Raw genomic sequence first — 15,207 nt, forward strand, 5'->3', positions numbered from 1 at the left:
TGATACAACCTTGCTTGCTGAAAGCCAAGAAGACTTGAAATACTTATTGATGAAGATCAAAGACCACAGCCTTCGGTATGGGTTGCACCTCAATGTAAAGAAAACAAAACTCCTCACCACTGAACCAATAAACAGCATCAATATAATAGGAGAAAAAATTTAAGTTGTCAAAGACTTCAATGCACTTTGTGATATATATGGATATATATGCATCATACACAAATCTGTATCCTCAGGACTATGTACGTCTTTACCTACATATAATGGAAACTGTGAGGCTGGCACTGTACTGGCCAGTGATTAATTCTCTTGTGCATAGTGTCACTATGAGTTGGAAACTACAAGATGGCACCTAACAGCAACAACAACAACACTATCAAACAGAGACCCTTATTTCATGATTTCCTCACTAATAACAAATGTTGGCTCTGATGTATTTGTATATCACATATTGAAAGTATCTCTGAATCCCTTAAAAGTTATAATTTTAGTCAAAAACATTATAGGCTTGTGATTGGTCTGAGGGATTAATACTGAAATTAGGGAATTTTGAAAGCTTTTCTTTTGTCTTGAAAAATAATAGCACAGCTAAAAGAGCTTGCTTGGCTAGGTTTTGTTGAAGAATCACAAAACACAAAGAAATATGAATTATAAGACAAGTCAACATTATATTATCTTGACTTGTAAAGAAAAAAATAAAAGAAAAAATGTATAAGGAATAAAATTGAATTTAATACTCCATATTTTCATTTGTTCTCCATCTGTGTTCTCTAACAAGTAGTTTGCAACCATCACTGGTAAAAAGTTCTTTAAAAATCTCAACTGTTGAGAAGAACTATAATTTTTATAGTCCTCTCATTTTTTAAGTGAAGTTTTAAATGATAGATTTCTGATTTTTAACTTGAATAATCATGAATGTATGCTGCCATAGTGATTTAAATAAAATTATTATTAATTATTTATGTGATAATCACACAATGTGATTTAGAACCTCAACACATATTTTGCATATTAAAAAAGTAAAAAGTTTAAGCAAGACAAAACATTTCAAGATGATATCAATATATAATTATAATAATAAACTATTACAAAATAATATTGGCCACCTTCCTTCCCATAGTATTCTCTACTTCTCATCTGGGTTCAATAACTCATTGTAATAACATCACTGATGATTTATTTTGTTAAGAAAACCTTTTCTTATCTTTTTACAACATTGATCTCATATAATATTTGTTCTTTTGTGATTGGTTAATTTCACTCCAGGTTCATCCATGTTGTGAGGTGTTTCACAGATTCATCTTTATTCTTCAGCATTTCAGGGAGAGCAGGGTCTGTGCTGGGAGTGTATGAGGGTGAGAGATGGCAGGCATCATACGTCTGGTCATCAGGGAAGCGTGGGAAAAAAGGTTTGTCACATGTGTGAATGTGCTCTGTCAGACCTCCTTCTGTTGCCAAAGCCGCTCCCAAGATAGTTGTTGGCGCATCTGGCTGGCTGATCATGAGTTAGTCTCCCTCTCACACTGTCCCTGCTCAGCTTCACCTTTCAACAAGCAGTCAATATTCTCTAACATTTCCTCTGAAGCTCAGGGTTCTAGAATTTTCATCTATGTCTGTTACACTTGGGCTCTCCTATCTTTGTTGTAGAGAGTCTGTGTTGTATGTCTGGCTAGTCTACCATCTTGCTGGAAGTCTCTCTTCCCTTCTTTTTAATGACCTTTTGCTTTCTTTTAGTTTCATGTTCTTGATGTCATTCCACAACTCTTTTGATCTTTGGTCCTTAGTGTCCGATGCATTTTAGTTTATTGTTCTTGAATGTCATCCCACAACTGTTTTAGTTTTTGGTCAATAGTATCTGATGCATGAAATCTGTTCTTGAGATGGTCTCTAAATTCAGGTGGGATATATAATATTTTGGCTCTTGTGCAATTATTTTAGTTTTTTTCAGCTTCACTCTTCATTTGCATGTGAGCAACTGTTAGCCTATTCTACAATCTGCACCTAGTCTTATTTTGGCTCATGATCTTGAGCTTCTCCATCATCTGCTTCCACAGATATAATTAATTTGATTCCTGTGTAATACATTTGGTGAGGTCTTTTATCATGTTTTGAAAAGGTACTTGTAATGAATAATTAATTGGTCTTGCAAAATTCTATCATGTGATCAATAGCAATGTTTCTATCACCATGGCCAAATTTTCCAACTACCGATCCTTCCTCTTTGTTTCTAACCTTCATATTCTGACCATCAGTAATTATTGATGCACTGCATTGTATGCATGATCATGTACAGACTGAAGAAGTTCTTAGACTTCTTCAATTTCATAATCACTTGTTTTAGTTGTAGGTATCTGAATATTATTCTGTCACAGACAGCACTGTAGTTCAAGATAGATCTTGAGATAATCTTGTTGAGGATGAATATGATGTCATTCCTTTAGGATTTGTCCTTCTTGGAATAGTAAACCCTATGGTTGTCTGATTCAAAATGGCTAGTACCCATCCATTTCAGCTAATGAATGCCTAGGTTATTGATCTTTATGCATTCCATTTCGTTTTTTATAACTTCCAATATTCCTAATTTCTTAGCTCATATATTTAGCGTTCTGAATATTAACGGATATTTGCAACTGTTTCTTCTCATTGTGTGATGTGCCCATCATCAAATGAAGATCCCAAAAGCTTTGCTCCGTTCACATCCTACGGGCAACTCTACTTGGCAGAGGCAGCTCTTCTTTAGTCATATTTTGAGTGCTTTCTAACATGAGGGGCTCATCTTCTGGCACTATATCTGACAATGTTCTACTGCTATTTGTAATGTTTTCATTGTCCGACAGCATATCTGAAAAGTTCCCCTGCTATTCATAAGGTTTTAGGTAGCTAGCCATCAAAAGTGCTCCACCTGTCTTTCTTCCTAGGTTGTCTTAGTCTGGAAGCGTCACTGAAACCTGTCCACCATGGGTAACTGGTAGTTAAAATACCAATGGCATAGCTTCCTGAATTACAGCAACATGCAAGCCACAACAAACTGACAGATGATTGGTGGATTAGAGAAGTTAACAGATTATAATTCAGGATCAAAAATGTTCAGGGCACAGTTAGTACATTAAGGAAAGGCTCTCCTCTGTCACCCCCATGGGCAGTCCTCTCTCTGGCCCTTGTTTCTTTGGCGTGGCCTCTGTTCACCTACAGCATTGTTACAAAGCTCTTTTAGGATTGCTGATAAATGCCTAAAGAGTACACCACTTCATCATAAGCCTTATCCAGAAGACACTGGGCTCTAACTTTGTGGGTCAGCAAACCTACCTCTCCCTATTAAGTGCTTCAAGGCACCTCATTCTGCAAGCAAACCTCCTGCCCAAAGTCACACAGTTTTACTTGTTCCACTGACTAGAAATCCCATGGTTCTGTTTGGTGCTCTGACTCTTGGTTCTGCTCTTTGGTCGTCTGCTACTGCTCTGTTGCTACGGTTTTCTGTCCCTGGATCTAGGAGGTTCAATGTGCAGGGATCTCAGGGTCCAAATGGTGTACTTCACCCCTGGCTATTTCTTCTTGTTGGTAGTGTGATCACCTCCCTCCCATGTCTGAGATGGCTTATTTCATACCCACAGTAGAGTTCTATGTTTCTATAATCAAAGTCATCTTAACAGCCATTCACAGTGGAATCATATCATTTTATTAATATCTTCTCCCACCTCCTCTTACCAAGACACTTTAGGAAAATTCATTTGGTGGGAGTTTACAAAGAGTATGGGTAGATGAGACATTAATTCACTGTACCACAATGATGCTTAGAGGAACAAATCTCTCATACTTTATTGTAAAAATGTATTCCTTCTGGAAGCTAGTTTGGACATATACATCAAGATACATTAAGTTATTTATATTCTTTGTTCTAGTAATTCCACTTTGAAAAATCTATCTTAAGGAAATAGCAAGGGATAATGTCACAATGTATATCAATAATATTATAGGTTTTTGATTTATAAACCTAATTGTCTCAAACTGAGGACATGTGTAAATATATTTTGGCACATTTTGATGATGGTACATTTTGCGATCATTAAAACTATTGTTTTTTAAAAAGTATTGAACATATTTAATGACATGGGAAAATGTTTGCAATGATAAAAAGGAAAATAAGATATAAATCTACATACTATGAAGTCAATATAAAGAGAACAAAAAAATTATATAGCCATATAGAAAAAAAAAAGCAATGAAAATAAATACATAGAAATATTAATATTAGTTATTTTCATATGGTAGAACTGTTAGTGATTTTTTTAAATTTTGGAATTTTATATATTTCTATATGAAGTACATATTTATTTACTTGTTTAGTTACTCATTTATACATAATTTCTAAAAGCAGATCATAAACAACTGAAGGAAGCATTGGTTGTTTTGGTTAATACAAATCACCCAATTATTCTTTAATAATATTAAACTTGCTATAGTCTGTTGTTGTCTTTTTGTTCATCTGACTACTATTACTTGAAAGGAAACAAATAAAAACATTTCACCATCTTAGCTCTCAAGGACAGTTGAAATGTTGTCTTCACTGAGAAGCCCCAGTGACCCCTCTCAGGTCAGGGTATATGTTTTTTCTTTATGACTATCACATTGGCTAGATTCCATTAAAATGGTATTAAAAGGAATTGATTTTCTTGGCTGTGTTCCTGACTAGACTGTGAACTCTTTGGGGTTTTAAATGTTTCTTACCACCATGTTCTTAGCAGTCTAGCACAATGACACATACATGCAATCTATAGATGTTTGATGATAGAACAATGTTTATAATGACTTATGGCAAATGTGTATATATAAAAAGTGAAGTGCTTTCATGAGTTGGGTTAAATTAAACTCTGAATGCTCCTGATTTTGTCATACATTCCTTGAAATTTCTGACTTTATAATCTGGAAACTTTATATAAAATAGGCACATAACTAATCCTACTCCTACTATTTATGTAAATAATTATAAATATAATATGTTAAAGGACATTTTCTTGTATTTGAAACATATTTTTTCAATGATAAATTTGAACTTTGAATCAATTTGCAGAACCAAATTTAAGAGCTGTTGATGGTAGTTTTTTGTTTGCCTTTTAAGAATCACTGTTACAATTCCTAATGTGTATTGGTGTCTCTCATCTGTACCATGGATGTTGCTAGTTGATATCAACTTATGTACATAATAGCAACCCATGTACAACAGAACAAAATGATGCACCTTCTTCACAATTGTTTAATGCTCAAATCCTGATATTCTAATACATTGTCTGATATTCTAGTGCTAGATGATGAGCCAACGTAGGCTGAAAGGCATGCAAAACACAGAAGCTCAAATCACAGAAATATTTCATACATTTATCTGATAAGGTTATTCATTAGTTTGTATGAGAAAAGATAGTTGTCATGGTAATAGTTTAAAATTAACTGAAATACAATCCTGGTCACATTTACTTAAGCAGGTAAATCTGCTCTATTGCAATGTACTTTCCTGGTTTAAAAATAACTTAAAAATAACTGAAACAAAATATATAGAAAATTAAAATAATCATTTTTAGAGATGTTTTCCTTCACTGTGCAGACATAAAAATAAAGTTTAGAATATTGTCCAACATGGGGAGCCATTTCTATTTGCATACATAAATACTTAAATATTTGGAACCCTGATGTGGCAATCAGTCAGCCTTTCAAATGCACTAGCTACTCCTTGGAAGCCCTCCCTATACAGGGTCACTATGAGTTGGAACTGACTCAATGACACTTAACATCAACAACAACTTAAATATTCATATCACTTATTTTCCATAAAATGCAGAGTTTATTTAGAATGACTCAGGGCAATACAACTGGACTTTAGTCTGATTTTCAGATAATAAGTTAATAAAATGGATGAGATGTGTCTGGAAATGACAGCAAACAGATAAGATTATTTCTGTGGGCAAATATGCTACCTTTGATTCCCTACCCAAGCTATTTGGTTTGTCGTAACTTGCCATGCTGCTGATTTGGGTGACAGAATGAATGAATGTGACTTTATGGAAGAATGACAGATGCTAAAAATAATTTTTAAATGGCAATACTTGAGCTCGAGTTATTTCATTATTGAGCATTTACTTTTGAAATCTATGGAATTCCTGCTGGAACAGAATTTTTCCTTACTGAAAAGATCATTTAAAAGTCCAAAAAAATGCATGTTTTGAATTTGTATATGTCTGTGCATATATAAATTTATAGATTTTCCTCTTCAATGATTCATTGATACAACAGGGCAAAACATTTATTTTAATATTGACTAGTTTCATTTAAATTTTTTTTCATTATGGTTGCTATGTTTTGTATTTGGAAAAAATTACTGCTTGTATATTTCTGAGTCAGGAAAATAAAGTGTACTTTTCTCAATATGTAAGGTATGTATTATCGTTTACTTGCAAATTTAAAAATCTTATAGTTGTATTTTTAGCAAAATGTATTCAACATTGTAGAGTTGCAGTTATGTCTGTACTTTGTTGTCTGTGGTTGTTAAGTACCTTGGAGTTGGCTCCAACTCTAGCAATCCTATTTACAAAAAAACAAACACTGCCCACTTCTGTGCCATCCTCCCAAGTGCAGCTATGCTTGAGCCCATTGTTGCTGGCACTGTGTCAATCCATCTCGTTGGCGTTTCCCTCTTTTTCTCTCCCTCCACTTGACCAAACATGCTGTTCTTCTCCAGGGACTGATATGAGGGCCAGAGCATAATAGACAAAAGCTGGCCATCTTGGTTTCTAAGGAGCATTCCGATTGTACTTCTTCTGACACAGATTTGTTTGTTCTTCTGGCACTGTATGGTACCTTTAATATTCTTCTCCAACACCATAACTCAAATGCATACATTCTTATACAATCTTCTTTATTCATTGTTCATCTCTGTACTTTGTTGGTGTTTTTGTTAAGTGTTGTCAAGTCAGTTCCAACACATAGTGACCCGGTATAGGGTTTCTGAGAACTGGCTGGTGAGTTTGAACCATCGACCTTGTAGTTCAAATAGACCCTGAGGTCGAGTGCTTATCCTATTGCACCATATCAGGACTCCTCTCTGTACTTTGGTGGTGGTTGTGTGCCGTGGAGTCAGTTCCGACTCATAGTGACCCTGTACAGGGTTTCTGAGGCTGAAAATCTTAATGTGAGCAGAGCGCCTCATCTTTCTCCCACTGAACGGCTGGTATTTTCGAACTGCTGACCTTGCGGTTCATAGCCCAATTCGTAACTACAACACTACCAGAGCTCCTTCCAAATCAAAACATATCAGACTTATGGGTGTAAAATATGTGCATATTTTGAACTACCTTATAAAACACAAATATATATTGCATATTTTGCACAATATCCATCTTTTAATTCATGTTATAGTAGCATATTAATTTTCTAAGTTTTAAAATATTCACATGAAAAATAAAATTTGCCACTAAAGATGTAGCCTGGGATGACACATTTAAAAATCCAAATATCAATAAGATACTTTTCTAGATGCTCCATCTATAATAAAAGTAAGCATAGATCTCAAAATATTTCCAAAAATCCTAATAAATTCACATTTAGTCTTATTCATATGGCAATGACAGTCTGAATAAATAATAAAAAATATATGCTAAATAGCTGAAATTTCCCCTGCATGATATGAAATGAAAAATATTTAGTAATATCCACGTAGCTGACTCTATTCTTATGTTTGGAATGTAATGATCAGTATTGACATCTAGCAAAGATAGATTTACTTTGGGCTTATTTAAGCTCTCCAAATATAAAACCCTAAATGTTGCTCATGAGCATGAGAATTTCAGTTATACAGTAACAATTATACTTTCTCTGAGACTGTGCTTTATAGTCTTTAAAAATAACTTTCTGAGTGTTGATTTTCACAATTACAAATAAGTACAATTTAACTAGTAATTAAAATGGAAATGTTAACAAATGCTCTTAATTTGCAAGTACAGTTGATGATCTCTGTTTTGAAGTAAGCTGTCTCTGTATTTAATCCTTATTTGATATTTGCCTCTGAAGATATTCCTTATAAAGAGAAATGATTATTTGAAAAAAAAAAAATTAAAGTGTAATTTTCTGTATTGTTCTTTAAAAAATGAATTACAATGTATCAGGGTACTCTGTTGTTATTGCTAGGTGTCATCTAGTAGCTTCTGACCCATAGCGTCCCTGTGTAGGGTTTCCAAGTAATGGCTGGTGAGCTTGAACTGTTAACCTTGTGGTTCAAACTGACTTTGCTGTCTAGCGCATAAACCCATAGCATGATACTAGGACTCCATTAGGGTACTAGCACGATCAAAAGTTAATTTACTATGGCAACAGCACCCCATGTCTATATACTGCCTCCCTTTAAATGCATATTTGGCCTTTCTGTTGTTGCTATTAGAAAATTTCCAGGTATAGTATTTAGTAATGTAACTGAAAATCAAAAAAAAAAAAAAAAAAAATTGCTGTTTTTGTGACAGTAAAAATAACTTTTTTTTCTTGAATACAGATATGTACCATTTTTCAAAAGTTCACTTTATGGCATTTTGCTTTTATGAAAGACCTGTATTAGTATTGGTTTTTTTGCTAATATAGGAAATCCAAAGAGAATTTTCACTTTTGTAAAAAAGGGGGAAAGCAAACCTAATGTTCAGAATTTGTTTTGCAAAGAGCCATTAAAAAGGCATTGTGTACCCTGAGCAGTGAGATTGTTCCTGGCCAAGTTCCTTTAGTGATAGCTACACTCAGTCTCTGGGTGTCAAACTGCCATAGCTTTGAAGAGTACCTCTACACACTATAAGTCAGTGCTGTTTGATGTGTTATTTGATGTCCTTTAATAGGTCATATTTTGGGGTCTGGAGACACTTAAACATTTTTCCCATATAAATTAATGGTAATCACTTCTTCATTTTATACCGTTTTACCTTATGAAAGGTTTCACAAGAATACTCTACTTTAAGATAGTGGAACAAACCTGTAATCAGAATCAATTACTTTTTTTTTCAGTAAAGAGTACATTTTGACTACTATACATTATCCCTTTAGTAGATCTACATGATAAACATACTCATTTTTAATTTTTTTTTTCAGCTTGACTTACTATATTTTCTTTTCATCCATGTGTTAAACTCTTGGCAGCTTGATGTGTATGTAACACCCATGATGAGCTCAGCACAGATGGAACCACACAGACCCAGTGAGTGAATCAATCCTAAACTAACATTCTTCATGGAGCAATTAGTAACAGGCAAATGGGGTTAGGCTCTGTAATCAGTTAATAGACACAATTCAGAGCCAAGGAAGATAATGCCAGGCCCAGAACTGTTCTCAGGTCACCCTCAGGGGCTTGGAAAGAAGCCCCATGCACCACTAAGGCACTTAATGAATTTAGAGAAGCTCAGCTTAGTTTTCAGGGGCCCTTTGAAGGGCCAAGTAGGGAACCATTATAAGGTGCTTAATGCCAACCTCCTCCCAGGGTATCAGGATTCTTTATTCCAGCATTAACTGCCTCTAATAGTCCAAGGTCGAGAGGAGGAAGAGAAAGAGAGGGTGAGAGAGAGAGCATGGTACTGGGTACAAACTCAGCTCCTAAGGTGTCACTGGTGGTGTACCCATTCACCAGGGCCTTGCTGCTCAGTTCCATCATCTGCTGCAGTGGCAGCTTTCAGCAGCAGATGGAGGCACCTCAGGCTCCAGAGCAATGATGATCTGCTCTAAGTCCTCAGGGGAGCCAGGCCCTCTTGGTAGGCTGTTTGTCTCATGAACGGCTTGGCAGCCTGTTTCCAGATGGCCAGCACTGTGATGACCCATCTGACATCAGAGATCTCAAAATCTGAACCTGCCTGGTTGCTTAAGTGAAGATTTCAAGGCCTTTCACTATCTTGCTATTGGCTGCCATTGGGTCTGTCTCCATGGTGAGGTCCCCAGTGAGGTGCAACTTCATCTTGGATTTCTAGAAGTACAGTCTTGACCTGATTGGGGTCTAGGTTGTGGTAGAAGGCCCTGGCAGCGTAGCATAAATTCTGGAATTTCCGCTCAGGCATCAACAAGATGGTGGCCGGAGTCTCTGGTTGGACACACCAAAGTCACCTCCTTCCTATTGCCTCATCACATGAATGCTTTCCCGCTCCTTGGTAAAACTGCAGGCGTAGCCCCTAGACTTCCTTCTAAAGTCAATGGTGAACATCATGAAACGTGTCTGCTGCTTGGGGACATTTCGGTCGGCATTGTTCAAAATGTGAGAAGGGAACAGACGCGTGGTTCCCAAGTCCCCTAGACTTCGGGCTGGAGATGAATATGAAGATGTGGGTGCCATCTCTTGTGTTCCAATGTCTGCTGTCTCCTGACTCATTGTCCACGCTGGTTACAAGTCCCGGCGGTGAGATGCCGGGCGCAGGGACAGAGTCTGTTAAGGTCCTTTTCAGGGCCCTTGGCGACACTCTGGCAGACTTTCTAAATATACTCATTTTGGAGACTCTTAGGTTTTGTTATAGTCTGTAATTTAATTAGGTTCTCTAATTTCAAATATGTGATCTTTTCATGTTGAAACTGACTTTACAAAGAAAATTTACCAATATTTTAGGAAGAATGTAACTTAATGATCTTTCTTACCTTTTGTGGTACAATGAATTATTTAACATGTCTGTTCTAACAATACTCTTTTTAAATCCCATGAAACAACTGGGTGATATACAAATTGGGTGCATTTCCTATTTCCTTGATGGGACTGGGTAGTAGAAGGTATAGAAGATACTGACAGGAATATATGATTCAATTGTGAATGATTGTTAGCAGAGTTAATTGTGACTTGTTGTGGTGGTTGTTAAGTGTCATCGAGTAGATTGTGATCCATAGCAACCCTGTATAGGGTTTCCAAGGAGCAGCTGGTAAACTTGAACCACTAACCTTGCAGTTCAAAGGACTTTGCAGTCTGAGGCATTAGCCCACAGCGCCACACCAGGACTCCTAATTGTGACTAAACCTTGGAAATCTAAGAGGATTGGTCAGTTTTGCCCTCGTGAATTTCACTACTATAAAGAAATAAAAGCCAGGAGTGGAGCATGCACTTTGAACTTTAGCCACAAAACTATGACACTAGAGAATAGAGAAGTTGCATCAGCAGAACGAAAACCAGAGCATGGGACAGAGCAGTGGGCTTCCTATCCCAGAGAATAAGTAAAACTGAGTGCTTTTGAGCAGGAGGCTCTTTTGAAGAGTTAGTTACCTGCCTGCACTTAATTAGGAGAGCTAGGTTTGCTGACCCATGGAACTAGAGCCACATGCCTTCCAGCTGAGACTTACTGTAGAGTGGAGTGCCCTTTTGGCATTTATCAGCAGTCCTAAAACAGCGTTGGAAAATAGCCCTAGCATAGCAGAGGCCAAGGGGCCCTTGGCTAAGGATTAAGGGTGAGAGAAAGGCCTACTTGGGGGCATGGCTGGGAAGAGGCTTTCTTGACCAAAGAACTGTACCCTCAACAATTTTAGCTGTGAATTTAAATTGTTAATTTCCCTAGTAAATCCCATTATTCTGAGTATTGCCTGAGTTCTGTATGGTCATTGCAATGAATTATCGAACTCAGTAATAAAGAGACTTTGTGGGAGGGATAGTTGATACATGAATTGATAAAGAAGGGTAGAGGATGGAAGCATGTCTAACCTCAGCCTCATAGGAATTGGCAAACTTAAACATCTTGCAACTGATGTGGAGTTTGATTCTCCTTCCCCCTTTTGAAGTCAGAGGAAGTCAGATGCAAACTCCATGCTAATTTTTATGTTTACAAGAGTTTTTCTTTTACTTGAAATTATATTTCCTAAAATAAAACCAAATGACAATTAACTGTTTGTGATAAGAGTTGTAGCCATTTTCTCTAAACTTTTTGCATACAAGTTTTACAATATAGTGTCATTTATAAAGACATGATATATTGAAGTTTATGGAAAATGTACTTATACTGGTGTCTTGTTTGAGAATTTCACTCCAAGGTATAATAATACAAGATAAAATAAAACATGCTTTTGTGACTTGTTTTATACAAATAAAAGCTTAAGTTCTTTTAAAATATATCATTTACATATTTTTAACATTTAAATATGAAAGAGATACATATTCATGGCTTTTTAGAACATGTAGTAAGCTTGAAATCTATGTACACACTATTATAATGTGAACAGAGAAAATCATGGAAGTTATTATTGTTTTCCCTTTGGAGATAAAGCAGTTGGGTAATGGACAACAAACCACCTGTCTTTTGCTTGGTGAAAGTACTCTTGTTGCTTTGTGTTCAAAGAAGCCCTCTTGACACCCATTGGCATGTTCTATATTGTAAGTTAATAAAGTTACAGTCTAATGATCTTTTTTTGCTGAAGTACACATCTGAGAATCTTTTGCCCAAAGGGTTCTCACTACTAGTGAACTCATTCCCAGTGCTTCTTTGATACTTTGCTTCTCAGTATTTTTTCATGAATGAATTAATGTGCACAGTGATATTAACTTCCAGTGATGATTCCAGTGCATTCCAGTCACCAGTTTCAATTAACATCTGGAAGCCAGTCATTTCTCTGTCCTGTTTGTTATGTCTGCAAATGCTTAAAAATATTTTATTAATTGAGAAACATGTTTAATATTTATTTTGAATGTTTATTCAATTTTGTCTTTTTTCTTGACATGCTTTCCTTTTGGAATAAGCTTACATCCTCTAATTAAAATATTCATGTTTCAATTATGTTATCAGTTAATTGACTTACTGTTTTTGTGTGTACATTTTTCCCCTTCAAATATCTAAATGTATTAATTCCTGGATGTTTAGGAAGAGCTATAAATAGTTCACTGGATTTATCTTTTCCAGTTTTAATCTGATTCTTATTTACCTTTGATTGTTAAACTTGCCCAATTATTAGTACTGAGATCATGTTAGGGAATAACAAAGAAAGTACGGTTTGGTGTAGGAATAAAAATAAATAAATAAATAAATATAAAAAGGATTTGAAATTCTGTATAATTTCCCCTCCCTTAAGTTTCCTCTGTAGAAACATTGAATACAATCTTAATATTTTGTAGCATTTTGTAGGGAGTTCCGGTGTGGCACTGAAGGATAAGTACTTGACCTCAAAGTCAGTTTGAACCGCAAGGTTGGTGGGTCAAACACACCAACAGCTCCTCAGATAGCCTATATAGGGTCACTATGAGTCAGAACTGACTTGATGGCACTTAACAACAGCAACAACACTATTAATCCTATCAATGTATCTAGATCTTTAACATTTTCCTCTTTTTATTTTTTATCTTCATGGACATATCTGTTAAATGATAAGCAGCATTCATATTTCATTAAATGATTACTGTATTACCTTGCTTTCCTTCCATAATGGAATAAAACTAGTATTTTCTCACCTTGTTTACATGATCCATCTGATATTTAAATTCCATGCATACTAGTGCTGTGGGTTAGGCATTGGATTGTTAAATGCAACATTTTAATTCCCAGAAACTCTATACAAGGATGCTATGAGTCAGAATTGACTCTATGGGTGTGGGTTTGCATTATTTTATATTTAATGAAAGGAATCCTGATGGCATGGTACTTAGAACACATGGCTGCTAAGCAAAAAAAAAGTATCAGGGGCTCAAACACAGACACAGTATTTACTCCAAGGGAGTAAACCCTACAGTCTCACAAACCCTATGGGTTAGTTTAACTCTGTCCTATAGGGTAGCTGAGTCTGAATGAATGAAAATGGAATGGTATATATTTCACCCTTGAAAATTTATCTTGTCATTTTCCAGCTATTGTACATTTCTTTATCTGGCTCCTACCAATCCAAAATATTGTTTCCATTTAATTTACCTTGCTTATTCCAATTTCTGTCTTCCATTGTGTGCTTCTTGTCCATGAATCTTGGAGATGAGCAAAAATTCCTTTTGTTATACTCTCCATTCACTCTAATGCTGCTAGAATTTTCAGTTGCTTTTATTTCCATTGCCATTATATATTTTTATTAAAATTGTTGGTTAATGGACACATCTGTACATTGAAAAATTATGAAGTCCCTTTTTCATTTTTAATGTAGTTATATTTTGGTAGAAGATTAGGTTCATGCTCACAGTGAAATGATTAACTGCAAGCATTTAGTATCTTGAATTATAATATGGGAGAACTCGCTCCATAAAAGCTTCCCAACTATTCTGCCTTTCTTGATTTCTTTCATCTGTGAACTTTTCCAAATCTTGCACAGTGTCTACTATACTTTTCCCCTAATTTTATGTTGTCTTGAATAATTTAAGGTGTGTTAGCTCTGTTTTCTGATGTAAGTACAAAATGTTTTAGGATAGAGCCAGTGTATTAAAATTTCTATATTTTTTTTAATTCTTAAAGTTAAATTGCTAGCAAAAAGATTGCATTTATTCACTATTAAACTTATGGTCTTTATTTTTAAGCAAAGAATAGTTATGTAAGTGGTTAACTTTGAGCAATAATACCATAGAGATAAGAACATCGTAATTTAAACCTTAATTTTTATAGTTAAGGAAAATGATCCATAGAAATTAAATTATCTTTGAAAGATCATATAATAGAATTGTTCAGTTAGCTTTTTTGAAATGTTCATTAATTTCTACAATATGCACTTTACACAGATTACTTGCCTATTAGTATCTTTGCTGGTGAATAGGTAGAAATAGAATTTCTTTTTTATTTCAGATGAATGGTTATTTAAACATTCTTTTAAACACATAATTTGGGATGTGTAAAAGATGAAACCTAGACAAATGATTCATCTCTCAGCTAGTCCTAGAATTTGTTTTAATTAATTGCATAGTGATAATAATGATATATAACTGACAGTTGACAGGCCATTTTTATGGGTAATTGAATCATGACGTTTGTATTGGTTGCTGTTGTTAGGTGCCATTGAGTCTGTTTGACTTATAACTACTCTATGCACAATAGAACGAAACACTCCTCAGTCCTGTACCAAACTCAAAATTGTTATTATATTTCAGCCCATTGTTGCTGCCACTTTGTCAATCCATCTCACTCGGGGGGACTCTCCCTTTTTTTCTATGAACTTCACTTTAGCAAGCATGATGTTCTTCTCCAGGGACTGGTCCCTTCTGACAACATTCCCAACATACGAGAGGGGAAATCTCACCATCCTTGCTTCTAAGGAACATTCTGGTTGTACTTTTTT

The 15,207-nt window shown here is 35.4% G+C and overlaps 1 pseudogene; it reads left to right on the plus strand.

Annotated features, from left to right (window-relative positions):
• Window positions 1–10,404: 10,404 nt before the first annotated feature.
• Window positions 10,405–15,207, plus strand: part of LOC102823265 — an 18,974-nt pseudogene continuing 14,171 nt past the window's right edge.

The sequence above is a fragment of the Chrysochloris asiatica genome, unplaced genomic scaffold (assembly GCF_000296735.1).
Source record: "Chrysochloris asiatica unplaced genomic scaffold, ChrAsi1.0 scaffold00011, whole genome shotgun sequence".
Classification (NCBI taxonomy): domain Eukaryota; kingdom Metazoa; phylum Chordata; class Mammalia; order Afrosoricida; family Chrysochloridae; genus Chrysochloris; species Chrysochloris asiatica.